Source organism: Echiichthys vipera, assembly GCF_963691815.1.
Source record: "Echiichthys vipera genome assembly, chromosome: 21".
Taxonomy (NCBI): domain Eukaryota; kingdom Metazoa; phylum Chordata; class Actinopteri; order Perciformes; family Trachinidae; genus Echiichthys; species Echiichthys vipera.
The window spans coordinates 20,941,877-20,958,787 of record NC_139846.1 but is presented as its reverse complement, the minus strand read 5'-3'; the positions used below and the strand labels follow the sequence as shown (position 1 = coordinate 20,958,787).

At 42.2% G+C, this 16,911-nt stretch overlaps 1 protein-coding gene across 3 annotated transcripts in view; it reads right to left on the bottom strand.

Moving 5' to 3' along the window:
- The window catches only part of LOC310963228 (partitioning defective 3 homolog), a 365,271-nt gene that overhangs the window by 68,601 nt on the left and 279,759 nt on the right, over positions 1 to 16,911 (bottom strand). The window lies entirely within an intron of this gene.

Genomic DNA, 16,911 nt, shown 5'->3' with positions numbered 1-16,911 from the left:
ACCTGCGGTCGCTACCTCAAAGACCTTCAGCTTTAAGTGGGGCGACTGCTCTAACCACTCAGCCACCAATAGTCCAATAGTACTAGTAGTACTTATACTCAGAATCTCTCATCAACATAATTCTCATATGCATGGAAACTAAAATTCTAGTGTATGTATTATACAGAGACAATGCAGACATGTGTGCATGAAGGCAAAGGCTTATTTTTCATACAAAATATCCTAGAAACTGTATAGACTGTGGTGTGCCACATAATATTGTAGCATTTGTGAGAAGCCAATCTTACTCTGAAAGTAACACTAGATGATATGACTCCTGTAGCTAAGCAAAGTAGGTAAAGCTCTATTCCACAAATGTGATTTGGGTAAACTCTTACCTTCCACTTTAACATCCCTGCTTTCCTTTGTTGTCAATTTGCCTCCTTGTTCCTCCCTTTCTTTCATCTCTCTCGTTCACTCATCCCCCCTTCATTTCCAGCTCTTTTTGCCTGTGAGGGGATATGACGATGACACAGCATGCCATCCCAATTACAAGGTAATAAAGGCTCAGACGGAGGAGTCAAACAAACAGTGGCACCACTAAAGTCGCCCTGGCTAAAATAGAAACGACGTGTGTCAGATGCCGCCCTAATCCTGTTTATGATGTGTGTGCTGTCTGACAAAAGCATGAGCTAGCCCAAAATCATGCACAAAAACCAAATACAAACAACATGAAAGACATGCTGTAACCTTCTTCATTCAAAACAACATTTTGCTGTTTGTTTGTATGGGCCATCTCCAGGCCACCAGAGTAAATGAGCCAAAGTGGGTGGGTGTTTGATTACGGGGTGCTCATCCTGTCACTCTGCACCCCCAGATAAGATGTCCATCCTGTGTTTGTGTGTGTGTGTGTGTGTGTGTGTGTGTGTGTGTGTGTTTATGGGGTGGCTGCTTTCACCAATGAGACACCTACCCAGTCAAATGGCAAAAAACAGTACTTTCGCTTTCCCTGTCATCCTCCTCTTTTTCCTCATCTCCATCCTTTTAACTAAGCTGATTAAAGCCCCCCCACCCCACCCCTACACACACACACACACACACACACACACACACACACACACACACACACACACACACACACACACACACACACACACACACACACACACACACACACACACACACACACACACACACACACACACACACACACACACTACCCAACCCATAGCCCTACGGTAGCATGGGACGGCGAGGGGCCCGAACTACTTTCTGCATGAATATTAAGTGTGGGATTTGTGTCGCAGGTTTGAAATTGGAAATCACAAGTTTGACTAATCAGCTTTCGAGGTTCCACATTCTGGGTTTGTGTATGTGTGTGTGTGCATGTGTGTGTGCATGTGTATGCATCTCTCCCTCGTCTCCAGTGGCAACAGAAAGCACCTACACACACACACACACACCACCGCTGATCCTGTTGCAAGTCCGAGTGCTTATTCACTGCATCGTTGGGGCCAAATGCACCCTTCCCCACCCCCACCCCCACCCAAATGCACACACACACACACACACACACACACACACACACACACACACACACACACACACACACACACACGCACACACACACACACACACACACACACACACACACACGGACACACAAACTCCCCCCTAGCCCCTCCATTCTCTACATTCACTCCCACCCATCTCCCATTTAAAAAGGGACCCAGAAATAGCCCACGAGGCTATTAGGAAAAATACAGCCAGAGGAGGAGGAAGCTGTAGGGGTTTATAGTCCAAAGCCATTCAAGGGTACACTCCAACGTCTCTCTCTCTCTCTCTCTCTCTCCCTCTCTCTCTCCCTCCCACCCCCCCCCCCCCTTGTCATCCATCCTTTTCCCTCACTCTCTCCCTGCTGCTCTTTGTTCTGATGAATCAGTGCTTTAGTGAACATGCTCATTATGGCTTTGATAGCTAAGGCTTGTTCAGTATCCATGGCCGTGGTGGAAAATAGGGAAGAAAGACAACGATGAAGAAAGAGAGATGGGGAACGGGGGGAGAAAAAGAACAAATTGAAAGTAGAGTGAGAGAATTGAGCATTAATGAAGCAGAATAGAAGAAGTGAAAAACTATAGATTCTTCACAGCCCAAAGCTGGAGGACAGATGACATGACATGATGTTAAAGACCATAACAGGTCTCCACATTTAAGATACCATTCTCTTTCTACAGTGGCTGTCATGACCTTTTCTATATTCTGATCCTTAAAACATCTTTGTCTTGTCCTATGCGGTAAGATGTGTTATTTTCAAGAGACAAATGCATCACACTCGTCTTAAATCACTTTTATGAATGACTTTTTCTCCGGGGTAGGAGCCGTTGCTTTCAATTTATGATGCTCTCAGTCTGGCAGAAAATGCAAAAGAGTCTTGTAAGAGATCGAAATTATAGAGAGCATTCAGAGGTATTCCTGATGATAGCAATAATATCAATTTTAGTTAATTTTGCAAATGTCATGCTGCTCGGCAAAGAACCGGCATGATTAATTGAAAGTGCTTCTCACACACGGAAAAACCAGGACAAATTTAGCTGCACACATTTTAGAAAAGTCGGATGTGTTAGGGAATGACATGAATAAAATGCCGTGATAAAAAGGTGCACAAAGAGCTACTTTAGGAAATACTTAAAGCATTACTGCGGCCCATGACGGAATCTCTAACCTCTTCATCTCACACCTTATGATCTCACAGGGTTGATAGAATCAATCCATGGCCCTGCTGCTATAAACATATGCTTTGACACTGTAGGACCTCTGTATCCATGACTCAGGCTCTGTCTTCTGAGATTTACTGTGATCATGTAGTCACATAGTGACACAACAGCCACGACGAGAGTCTGTACATGATCCTACAACAGAAAGCTTTTCTTGTCATGGATCCCAATACGGCAACAAAGGAAAGAAACCGTGCTAACGATGAAACAACCCATTGTTATACATTCTCAAAATGGCATTGTTTCTATTTCTATTAAAAATCATTGCATAGATGAGTTATGTTATGTTAGAAATTTATATCAAATTGAGTGGGATTAGAAAATCGACGACACCATGATATCCTGAGTTTCAGTCCCTAGTAAAAACAGTGTATCCTATAATTCCCACAATGCAACACAATAGCATATTTCAATTTAACTTCCCTGTCTAGTGAATGCTCACATCTTTCAAAGTATTTGTACCTGCAGTTCTCCAGGCAATAACCCTGACATCCGCGGGGCTATGTTCTCAGACTTCACAAAACTTCAGAGCAACACAAGAAACTATAGAACAGTTTGTACAGGCTGTGGTAGTTCCTCGAGAAAAGTGCACTGATCGATGGAGTGCCCCTTTAAAAAGTAACCCAGTTGCCGGTAATAAAATGTTGGTATTGTTTTCTGCAAATCACAGATATGTTGAATCTCAACGTTTTGGAACTGCTTCTTATACGTGGTTAATTCAAACAAACACAACACGGTCAGGTGTAGGCATCAAAACTATTTGTATGTTCAATAAAGATCATTGTTTGAAAAAAATTAAATATGTCTGTTATGCCATTAAGTTAACCTTTTCACATGGGACAGGGTGGGGCATGAACCATGGTTTCTGGGGTAAATGTGTTGTGTGTGTATGACCCAACCATCCACCCTGACCTCCTCCCTAAGGGGAGTTTGAGGCTTATTATACTACGTCACCTGGCTTATGGAGCACTTGCTCTGAGAGTGTATTATTGACGTGGAAGGTTTTTCATTGGAGTCAGTTGAAGACCCGGCCGTGCTAAAGTGTGACAAAAACCTTTCAAGTCAAAGCTTCTGTGGTTTGCAAAAAACGTACAATGGTAACATTTTTTCTGGCGATTAAGTCGTGAGTAAACAAATGATAAGCTTGTGTAAGTGGAATTGGTCAGACATAAGGAACGTAAAGCATAAGCAATTTCCAGTTTATGAAAGAAAAACTTACAAAATCACTGCTTTTATCCTTTAAATCATTGTGGAGAACACGTGCCGGGCACGGCTTCCATGTCCCAAGCTCCTCCTCAACTTTAAATCGTACTTTTACTTGTGTTTTTTATTTTACTTTGCAGAGGACTGCAATGCAGTAACAAGAATGTCATTGTCTATCCCTGATCCACTGTATCTGTTGTACATATGACAAATAAAGTCTTGGAAATTGTGTTCCAACGACAACAAACTGACCTTGTTCACACCCCGGCGAGCAGTTACTCACACCGCTGAAGACTGTCTTTACTTAGTCTCACTGTAGAGGTGTTGTTTTACAGCTGACCCTGACCTATGACCTCCCCGTGGAAGGGTGCAACCTAAATCCCAAAATTACACGCAGAGCACGTATTTCAAAGGACATTATCTCAATACACCAGGAAGTAATTCTATGGATGTAACCCATACTCTCCCCAGCAGTTTTTCCTGCCACAGTCAGCTTCATCATCTGAGAGCCGCTCTAAGCCTCACTATCAAACACTTTATTAGAGTCATCCTGCATAATCATCTCCCAGTTTGTTGTGATACATTATTAATAAACCACACTGACATGCTGGAGATAGAATTGTAAAATACATACATATAATTTACTTCAGTGATAAACACGACACCATAAACCTCTTTGAGATCAACAGGCTTCATCACCTAGTCCGCCCTCACTGCCATGCAATGGAAAAACCACAACTTCCTACAAAAGGTCATAAAAACAATGTGGATTTTAATTGACATCCCTGACTACCACTTAAACACGGTCATTATCCCGAGTGAAACCGACAGCAGGTCGGCCTGGCAGTGAGCCTTTAATGGCGGCTATATAACTGCAGGAAGGGGATTATTCTTTATGTTTAATCACGGCAGAGAAGACAAGTGTTCCTGGGATGACATCTTTCACCAGGAAGCTTAAAGACCATCAGCCGGAGACCGCAGTCACACAGCTGTTTTCAGATGGTCGTAGCCAACAGTAACACATTACACTTTTCTTTGTACACCTAAATGTCCACCGTAAACATACTTATTGACAAAACACCTTGAAGTAGATGGAAAATTACAATACAATTACAATAGTAAATCATTTTGAAAATGAGTTGCTTCTTAGATCGCTAGAAAGCATCGGTTATTTTCAACCAGCAAAAATCTGAATGTTGTATATTGGAAACAATATTGAACAAAAGATGAAATTCATTCATTCATTCATCTTCAACCGCTTGGGTCGCGGGGGGGCTGGAGCCGATCCCAGCTGACATCGGCATGAGGCGGGGTCCACCCTGGACAGGACGCCAGTCTATCGCAGGGCACATGGAGACGAACAGAGACAGACAACCATTCACACCTACGGGCAATTTTAGAGTCATCAATGAACCGAACACGTGCACGTCTTTGGATTGTGGGAGGAAACCAGAGAACCCGGAGAAAACTCACGCAGACACGGGGAGAACATGCAAGCTCCACACAGAAAGGCCCAGGCCGGGATGCGAACCTGGAACCTTCTAGCTGTGAGCCTACAAGAGATGAAATACATTTTTGAATTTTGAATAATTAATTACTGCGCAGTTACAGGCGGGGAAAATAGGAGAGGGAGAGGGCAAGGGAGAGGAAAAGTGGAGCTTATTATTAGAGACCTACCCAGCGTTTGGTCCAGTCAGTGACTCAATTCAATAAGACTGACTAGGTTAAAATGCCTTTGGTTATTAACCTCCCCAGTAATTTCTCCTGGCACTAACAAACCCCACTGATCACAGTGGATACAGTGGAAACTGAATGATGTTTCCCTTGAATATGCTTGTTTTTCTTTGAAAGCAGTCCAGCCTCTAAGACCTTTGAGACCACCCCATGACGATCAACAAGGCAATGTGCTGCCATTACTCTGTTGCAAGGGCCTAAAATCATTTTTACAGGCATGCTGATGGCATTAGAAATGTTTGCTGGCCCCCACAGGGTTTTATTGGGTCCCACAGTGAGCTCAAACAGATCTGGCTCAGGTGACCTAACTAAGCACATGTCCCATTTTGCTAGAGGGGACCTACAGCTGAGTGTGGGCCCGCAGCAAAGCCTGTACCGGGGATGGAAGCACATAAGAAAGCCCCTGGGCTATTCTGGGTATATTCTGGTTTAATTTTATCCAACCTGTGTGAGATAATGGAGCAAACATTAGCTCCATGTTCACTGCATGGCCACAGGTTACACACAGGTTAAAATGAACACCAAAAAATGTCCATTTCTATTGTGAAATATAAAAACATGAACATTACTTTAATTGATGATTTGCCACACTCGTCCACATATACTTATACACTGTAGCAGTGAAATACGTCACTAGAATAGCTTAGTGATGGGGATTATTCATCTACGCAGCAATCTTAGCAGCATGTTCAATTAGAATTTAACTTTATTATTCCTGAAACAATTAAATGTAATGTATGTGAAAGGCCTACATTTCTCAAGACATGGTAACTTTTTAAAGACTGAACCGAATTCTCGCACAAACAGCAGGAAAAAAGGTGGTGATGCGCACAATTCCAATACTTCCTCATGAGTCGAACTCAAATATTGTAAGGGGGCTTAAGACAGATGGAATGTGTCGCTGGATGATCTTGCGGATTTGGGACGTATTCACCCATTCAGCTCCCTGTAATTACAAAGGCTCTTGCTGGGATCTGATTTGCCGCTGGGAGCTCGTTCGAGGCACAGGGATTGGAACGACAATGCGTAGTCGGACAAAGGAATATGGATACTGCTCTTAAAATAGCGAGAACTACTGCTGTTCTGTGTTGAGTGCACAGGCTCGCTGGCTCAGATGTGGGCAAGGTAAATTTAATTATGTGCGATGTTCACACTTGCTGGCTTTCGATTAGAATGGACTAACTTCTTGGTACAGTTGTACCCCGGCGACCATTTAGAAAATAGTGTTCAGGACATAGTGTAGTAATGATGCTGTAGCTACTGGTCAGTGCTAAACCTTTAGGCCTAAATCTACCTAGGCCTCCTCTCTACTGTACAGTATATACTGTTAAGTGGCCTTGTTCATTATAATGGTATGGATTTTATCCCTTTCTAACAGCTGATATGTGTGGGGTTCTGTCATTAAGGATATGACTGTAAGAGGTTATGGTTGAAATGCAAGGTTTTTAAGAATTTCATGGTTGCTCATGAATCTGTGACACACCCCTTGTCAAGCAAACTACGGACAAATCTGTGGGCTAATTTTTTGTGTTTTGTTCTCTATGGACTCTGTCATTACCTCTGGATCAGTCAAACCTAAGGCTTTTACACTCCATTGTTAAGGGGACATGTAAATGTGGAAGTTATTCAGCCTCAAAACAATATGTCTGACAGTCTGACACCGGTTCAGGGGAAAATGCCATTAATGTGGTGCTTTATCTGATTTCTAATGTATGTGAAAGTGCTGTGAACAAGGTTCAAACTAGTAGGTTAAACCAACGCTGGTATGGCGATCTCATGATTGTTCATCAACAAAATTGTTTTAATGATTTCTTGCTTTGTGGATAAATGAGATGCATCATCCGACAAAACAAATAACAGCTAGCAAGAGATCTGAGGGAAAGCAGGATGCGTTGTGTTTGCCGGTCCCCACTTCAGGGAGCAGAGACTTGCAGTATATTGTTGGATGTGGTGGGAATATAATAACACGATAATATGGCCTGGTTTGGTTTAGCCATCTGTTAATCCATGCATAAGTTATTTGATTATTACCTTTATTTAAATCTTTTCTGATGACTATTTGAGGACCTATTTCTTGGTGAAAATAAAAGTAACTTCCTACGTACATTTCAGTGTTATTATTAAGTGAGATTCAACATAAGGATTTAAATTCTTCCACCTTCAACATGTTTTTTTTCTACTGAAATGCAGATAATGTTAGATCCGTCCTCTCAACGTTGAACACTGAGAAGATGACTGTTTCTTTTTAATAAAGACTAATATTGACATGATATCATGACAAAATGATTCATCTAATCCCTTACACATCTCTTCTTATATTCACAAATCTATTTTCCTACCTAAATATATTTTTTTGTCAACAAGCATAACTGTGTCTTATTCTGTTGCATTGCACAGTTCTTGTTTTGCCTCATTTGTGCTCTTCTGTGCACCACAAGTTATATTTACAGCAAGCGGGGAAGGCGTAAATATTGTGTGATGCCTCTAGCAGCTTTCACTTTACTGCGAACGCACAGAAGGAAAAAAAACAGCAGTCAGCATCCCTGCGTGACACTCTGAGGTCACTTTGATGAGAATGTGGAGGCTTGAGAGTCATCTGCCTGCTGCCATGGTTCATAGTGCAAACCCACGCTCCGCGGTCACCGGCCTCTCAGGCACATTCCTCACCTGATCTATTTCTGGTGAGGCTGCGTGAGAGTGGCAGGTCGCGACGATGAAAGCAGTGCTGCTATGTAAGTGGAGAGAACCCGTGATTAGGTTATGAAATTGGGTTATCTATCATGAGAAAACCAGAGGTCCTCACAAAGAAACCACATATACATATAACAGACACACCACAGTCCGTGTTATTCAATCAAAAAGGATTTATCAGTGATTCTCAGTGATTGAATTCAGAGAAAAGTACACCCCACGTGTGCTTTCTACCAATTAGTCGCTCTGACAATTTGGTAAACAAATTTTTTTTTAAAAATCACTGTAAATTGTCAAGCAAAACTTGCTGGGTTTGGCAAACGCTTGTCTATTTCTATAATCTCTCGTTGGCATGGCACAGTCAGTTACGGTGTCAGGCATCGGCAGCCTTCAGGAGAGTTGAGGGGGGATTAACCGTCTATTTGCAGCTGCTGATTGCCGGGAATGAGATGCCCTCCGGTGCCGATCAACAAACGAGCCTTCGACGGCCTTCGGCCATATACACCCCCCCCCACCCCCCACCCGAGTTTGTCTGCTGGGGCCTGGCTACCCTAAATGGCACGCTCCACTTTCCTTTCATCTTCTTGTAAAAATTCATTAGGTACTGTATACATGTCTTCCAGCCTTCCCATTTGAGGGATGTTGATAAAATACATAATGTACATGCAACCTTAATCAGCTTGATCCACTTGAGTTGAAGGCGAGCTGGGTCTATATATCTCCCACTCTGCCTCCCTCCCTCTCCCTCTCTCAATCTGCTTTCAGGCTGTTTGCTTTCTTAAATGAACGTAATGGTACAAACGGAGGATAAATTGCCTTCTCTGTGCTCCATCTCATCACATCCATCCCACAGGGCCTTCGTCGAAGCGGGAGGGTGAAAAAAAAAAAAATGAAAGCAGACCAGAAAAATAATTCACTTGCTTTGCCTGGGAGATACACGCTGCTATCTGTGTAGAACCCCTGTGATAAGGTTGATGTGCGTGTGGTACATTAGGCCTCTTGCACTATCACCACAGCACAGAGCAAGCGAGGAGGAAAGGGCAAAAGTCAGTGTGAGAATGTGTTCCTATATTTGACTTGCACCCTCATTTTGTAATCTACAGGGCTTTTCCAAAGCCATGTGGGGACAGAAGCATCATCTATACAGGTCTACCAGGTGCTGAGAATGTCCTGCCAACACCGGTAACAACGACTGACCCGGGGATTCACCCAGGCTCATTCATTGCATCGGCAGCTCTCTCAACAGGAGCTAACATTCCACATGAACTCTTCTCATCACCTGGGTGTCCTGTTTTTATTCTCAATTACAGCGGGAGAGGGCAGTACTCCACACATTCACTTTGACACTAATTTCACACCCACGCAAGGACTCTCAAAGGGAGTAATGGAAAGCGCTGGCGGAAGTCAGAGACAAACAAAAGGCAGCGCCAAAACATGCTGCTATGGCTCTGGGAATAAAATGTGACACAGTCAGCGTCAACCGGCGAAGTTGTGTATAGCTTGGCAGCCTACAGGAGGCAAAGGAACTGCAACAGAACACTCTAGAATAACAGAGATACCACTGAGTAAGTAAAATGTAATGAGCAACCACTAATGTATGTGTGGCATTAAAGCAAACTGCTCCTTGATGCTAGACATATCAATTTTACTCCCCTGAGAACTACAAGAAAACACTGTTGGAGATTTACGAGCTGTTATTAAAGTCTTAACGCAGATGCAGGGGTCGTAAAAGATTCATTTGTTTACCAATGAATTATTGAGAGGTAGGATTTAATCAAAGCTACAGATGTTGCAGTCAGAAAGTGTTGCTAATCTCACTTTGATTGCATCTAAATGAAAATATAGACTATAAAAATCAGAGAGACTGATTGTTGATTGCGGAGTTAATTACAGACACCAATTAAGAAACAGCAAACAATAAAAAAAAAAAACGATTTCTTCAGATTGGCTCAGCGATAGTGTGACTGAGGTTTGGAAGAACTTACTTTCCATCTGCATTACTTTAATGTAAAATCCAATCGCCCATTCGAACGATAAAGTACACAATGAACTGTAAGGGGTTATGTCCCCGTTGGAGCGCTACTGTAATGTTTTCTCATCCAGAAAACGTGATGCGGTCGATAAGAAACAAGACAAAATGAATTGTTGTTCGAGGTGACGGGCCAAAGAATAGTGACGATTAGTGTTACGTCACGATACCAAAATTATGACTTTGGTACGATACCTGCCTAAAATACGTATATCGATACCAACGCTGACACGATACCACCCCGTAAAACTAAAATATCACCAAAAGTAATTGCATAAAATATTAGATGACAGAATATGGAACTAATAATTATTTCTTTATTTTTAGGAATTAAAACACTTAAACCTAAAAAGTCAAAATAAAAACATACATATATTTGTTTAAGCTGCTGAGCTTTATAGCTACTTAACTTGTTTTAACAACAATGAAATTATGCAGCTGTTTAAGAAATAATAAAAAAAGATTTGTCACAGCACATGTACAAATGAAAACAGGAACATGTTCGTTATTATCTGAACAATTCTTTGGCCAATGTAAGGTTCTTGTGTTGTTCATCAGAATACTTGTAAACACCAGCGCATGTTCTGGTAATGGTAAAGTTCATGTCTCCAGTGCATGTTTCACCACTTTTTTTTTCTTTTTTGGTGACATTTGAGGGGAAGCTGAGTTACCCTTGCAGTCTTAGAGCAATCGCCACTGCATCCGGGGGATATTTATGTTATCTGTCTCTAACCTGCAGCTCTCTGAACGCTTTTAACCAAGTCCTCATCTCTGTCAGCTCGAGGTTGAACGTTGGTCAGACGGGCTTTGTGGTGTCCTTGGGCTTGCCCTTACTGTCGGCGAGGTAGGCAAAATACTTTCATATTTCGCTCCGTGTGTTTGCTTTTATAGGACTGTTGTCTGGAGCACTCGGTCCACTGTCGGCCATGTCGGTCTCGCTCTGTGAGTGAAATGTCCCTGTGAGAGCACGCCCAATCTGGCTGCAGGCAGTGATGAAGCAGAGAGCGGCTGCACACAGACCCGCTGCCCCGCTGTCGCACAAAGTTCATACAATTCTCCAGTGCATGTTTAAAACGTTAAAAAGTATCGTATTTAACGGCTGGGTACCGCGGTACCTTTCTGGTATTGGTATACCGTGACACACTAGTGTCGATAAAAGCTCTACCAGCCTGTGGCTCTGGACAGCAGGAGGGTGGCTTTAAAGCATCAGTGGACACCTTTAAAGACCCTTCATCTGAGGTGAAGGACGTTTCTCACCGCAGATTAACGTCGACATCTTTCAGCCTCAGAGTGGTGAGGTGTTGAGAGAAATTCTCACAAACTTTCTCCAGAGATGAAAAGCCTGACCTTTTATCAACTGCGGAAAATGCATTAGGCACCTCATAATCTAATTTCAAGACCATGCAAAGTGAAGGTCCTGACTGAATTTTAGTGTAGACGGGGAAAACACCACAGTGAGTGTTTCTTTAGGTTCTTTTTCTCTCTGCTGCCTGCCTGCCTCTCTGGAGCTGGTGAGTTGCTGAGGACTTCAAGGGCTGTGCATCGCCCAGCTCTGTGAGCTCCATATCTTTTCCCCCCTGCTTCTCCCCTCCTCTTCCTCTCTGTGTCTCGCTGACTCTTCCTCACCCATGCTCTAAGGAGCTTTAGAAACTCGACTGGGTAATGGGAGCAGCAGTCAATCAAATTGCGGTTTCAAAGGTGATGCTTTGTTTCACGCCTGCTTCCCACAAATCCCATCGAGCCTGGCACCTGTCAGGTTGTCGTTCAGACATGCAGCACCCAACGCCAGTCACCCAAACCCCATGGTCCCTTGGCAGATGGAGCGGTTGACTTTTCAGCTGCCTGTCGAGAAATTAGGTCATTCTATTTCGCTAGGTCCAACCTTTTTTGAGGTGAAACAAAACAACTGGAAAAGAAAACACTATTCAGGGGTTAACGTCTCACTCACATTCATGTAAACTTTCTTATAGAGCAGAATTCATGCTTTAGGTTTTTAGGGTGAAAACATTTTTGTTTGCTATGAATAGGGTTTTAACAAAACTGAACATAAATAAATATTGGATTTCCTCTCTGTGCCGTTCAGTTTTACTGAGTCTGACAGCATGGTCAAAACACCACTGGTGCTGCCAGCTCTAATAACGTGGAGGTTGGTAATAAATTGTCAAATGAGCTCTTGTTGTACCATGATCCCATAGAGGAACAGTAAAACCTGACACGCCAGAATAGGCAGGATCTCTGGACGCCCACAGCAACCAGGGGTCCTTGTATCTCCAAGGGTTTATAGGCTGAGGTCTGACTCATTCCAGCTTTACAGTCACAGTGACCTTCCCATTAGGGCTCCATTACCAAAGGTCTATCAGAGAGAGAGGCGTGGACCAAGTCTATTTATCCAGCTGCGGCTTCTTCTTATTAACTGTGGATAAACAAGAACACAGCTTTGAAAGTTTTGGTGTGTCATGGGCGAATGCCTTTATTATGGCATAAAATGAATGCACATTTGTATAAACACATCGAGCATACAAAGAGTCTAAGATGCAAAACTATAATGTGTAGTTTATAGTTCATTTTTTTGTAGTGACAATTGCAGGCATGTGGACCCCACCTCTTCTAAAAAGGAGCACCAACCCACATCAACCATAGGGCCCCTTAGTGTCTCTAATTAGTTGGCTGGATCTAAAAAAAAAATTCTTCTATTTCACTAAAATGTTGTGTTGTAATGACAGCATAGAGCGATGTACAGTAAACAGAGCCATGAGAATTTAGACTTCGGGATACCCCTGCATTGTTTGATGTCTTTCCAGCTATGTGAATGTTTGACTAGGTGGCTTTGAGAGATACTGATTAGTTTGAGTGTAGTCATCATCCAACAGACTCTCTGCCTCCGCATTTGGTGTTGTTCCCAACGGAGACCAAAAAATAAACGAAAGGCTTTCAGCTAATTCCAACTCAATTTACGTCCATTTACTCGTGCCTGGAACCAATTTTACAAGGTAAGAGTTGTGCAGTTGCGCCATGATTCTAGAGGTCATATGATTATCAGGAGGTGGCCTCCACCATGGTAATACCCGCATACTGTATAATATTATTTGCTATGCTATAGGGGATGTGGCAGCTCGTAATCAACAGAGAACAGTTAACGTAGTTTTTATGAATATATGTATTTTCAACCCTGCCTCCTACAACATAATGTTCCCATGCAACTTAACTGCATTCTCAATTATGTTCAGAGGGAATGGTTTTTCCACCTGGATTACTTTCACTATTTTAAACACACCATTCACATTGTGAATTGTGGTTTGGGTTCAAATAAGTGTGTTTGTTATATAACAAAATATAAGTGTATACCATGTAATAAGTATGCCTGTTAAATGACAACGGTGACTTTAGGTTTCATACAAAGCGCAGTATCTTGAAGTGAGAGTGTTTGTGTTTCGTGACCCATACATCTACCCCAATCTCTTCCCTCTTGGGACTTTGGTTAGAAATGTTTTTGTAACACGTCAAAAATGTAATTCAGGATAAAAAGAAAAGTTTCCCTTACAAATATAAATTGAGAATTCAGTGAAGATATATGAGAATGTAATTTTTAGAAGATCAGGCTCATATTTTTTTGTTTTTTTAATTATCTAAAAATCAAATCAAAGGGCGACACGGTGAGGTGGTGGTTAGCACTGTCGCCTCACAGCGAGAGGGCTCGAATCCTGGCTGGTGCCCTTCTGTGTGGAGTTTGCATGTTCTCCCCGTGTCTGCGTGGGTTTTCTCCGGGTTCCTCCCACAATCCAAAGACATGCAGGTGTTCGGTTAATTGATGACTCTTAATTGCCCGTAGGTGTGAATGGTTGTCTGTCTCTGTTCGTCTCTATGTGTCCTGTGATAGACTGGCGTCCTGTCCAGGGTGTACCACGCCTCACGCCAGATGTCAGCTGGGATCGGCTCCAGCCCCCCGCGACCCCGACAGGGACAAGCGGTTGAAGATGAATGAATGATGAATAAAAATCATATAAAATAAAAAATCACATGTATCTTCTCTGCATGGCATGACAGGCTCAAATATCTTTAAAAACTGCACACTTTGGCCTGTTTCGATCATACACAGCATATGGTTTCAAAAACAATCAACTAAGAGGCACTGGGAAGTGTTATTTATTTTACTTCATTTATTTATTCATGTTTGCATGTTGTGTTGCAGTTCATGCAGGTGTGTCACAGGTTGCTGGCACGCTATCAGATGTCTAGGATATAACTCTACTAGAAAATAACTCGGATGTCCCTGTAAAATAGGATCATTAATCTTCCCCTTTGATCAGAGTGTGTTTCTCCAGGGCCCACCTCAGAAGGTGGTAACAGTATCCAGGTCAGGGTTAAACGCAACTCATTCTTCTCTTTCATTCTGAAGAGTGACTGACAGCCAGGAATGAGGAGCCTTCCCTACGCAAACTAAATCAACTTCCTTTTTCCTGACCTTAAAAACAGGAAGCTCTGAAAGTCCACAATATTAGGTTAAGTATCAGTGTCACATTGAGAAAGTAAAGAATTTGTATGTCACACTGGATCTGTAAAGGGAAAAACAAAAGTTCTCCACACAATGCTACAGTCATGCATCTGACAGTCAGAAAATAATTGCCGATTCTGTTCTGTCGGCTCTTTATATTTGACAATGAACGTTATATTATGTTTAATTTAGAAATGCAAATGACTGTTTATGTTTGTTATGATAGGCAAGTGACAGGAGTCTGGAATCTGAATGCGTTTCAAGCTCCTTTTTGCAAATTGTAAATAGAAAGCCTCTGAGCTAAATAAGAAGCAATGCATATTATTATATCTCAAAGGCAGCGAGACAAATATTACAGGCGCACAGCCGGGCTGGCATACACAAGATATGCAAAGCAGTCAGAGGTGCAAAACAAAAATGCAGTGTTGAACATGCAGCGCATATTTCACAACAAATCACAACACTCACGACAGCTAATCCTGTCCCTGCAAATAAAACTCCATATAGCACTATCAATACTTAAGCTTATATTTAGTATTGGGTTTGAGCTTTGTGTTCATAATTAACATACAACACTATTGCTTTCATGTTGAAATAAACATGTGAAGGTGAGGAGTCACTATTTCCAAGAAACTGCTTAAACGAGAGCAGGAAGGAGAAGATAAAACACTTTTTTTTAATGTTAGACTTTCTGTTTTTTTGGACCCGATGAACTTCAAAGACAACCTCATGAATACTCACGTATTTGTTTTTCATTCTGAAAAGTTAGAACAGTTGTTTTTAAGATTAAAAACATCAGAAATATCAAGCAGCTACCAGATGGTAGGAGGGAATTTGGTTAAATCGAAATAAACCTAAGCACCCAAAACTATTTGAAAAATAATTTTTAAAAGTCACATCTATGTAATGAAGCATCTGTTTGCACAAACCTCATACAGGAGGTACTCTGCATGACTCTTTTTCCTCTTTACTTCTCTGTGAGAGCCACTAAGCAGATTGCTACTAATATTCCCTCTGGAAATAGGGGAGAAAAAAGGAGCCTAATCACTCACATGGTTGTCTTGTGTTAAGACTTTTATACTGTATCCCTCCACAGAGCTTATTGAGAATCAATAGCATCATGTCTATCACTTTAGAGTCTTGTGATCTGAATACGCAGGCTCACTGAACACCAGTCAAACATTCTCTTGCCTTCTTTCCTCAACTAGCTTTCAGAGTTCTCACAGCACATCCCACTTCCCAAGCAGAACTTGGGAAGTGGGATAGTTTAGAGTAGATAGCCATTATGACAAAACAAGGTTATCCACAGGAACCATGTGGAGGTAACCTTCACTGTAGACGTATGGATCAGTGGCCTTCACTAAGCCTCAGATGTTTTGGTAGATGGACTGAACCAGCTATCAGAGGGGCCGGATAAGCTTGTCATATCATGGGTGTTACAGGATAGAGAGTTAACCTCTGTAAATCATCTTAAAAAGCAAACCCATCTGTCTTGGTCACATGCTTAGTAACCAGCTTGGTAACACATGCACCCCGCTCCACCTGAGCTCAGCAGTGAAAGGTCACATGCCCCCAAAGTGGCAGCTGTCAATCACAGGAGGTGCATATTATCCGAGTCATTAATAACACCCTGAAAGGTCCAGGGAGCCCATGGGTAATAGAAATCTCTTGACTTGTCACCATTGGATGTGACCTACAGGAAAACTGTGGCCCTGAGGATACATCCAACTCATGCTATAGATTTAACATATATAAATTGTAAGTGGAAAGCAAGATGTAAAGCATTCGTCCATTGACTGGAGCTAAAAAAAGAGAAGAAACTGTGATAACTTTACACAGGCCTTTTGGCAACAAGCTATCATACAGTAAAATGAAAGTAAAGCTGTGTGCCGTTGTCGTCACATCAAATATATGTGTTGACATGGAGGTTATGAGTGATACGACCCCCAGTGACAAACAAGCTGAAGTCATAAAGCCCATAGTGTGACTCTTTGAAAGAGGTGTGTGTG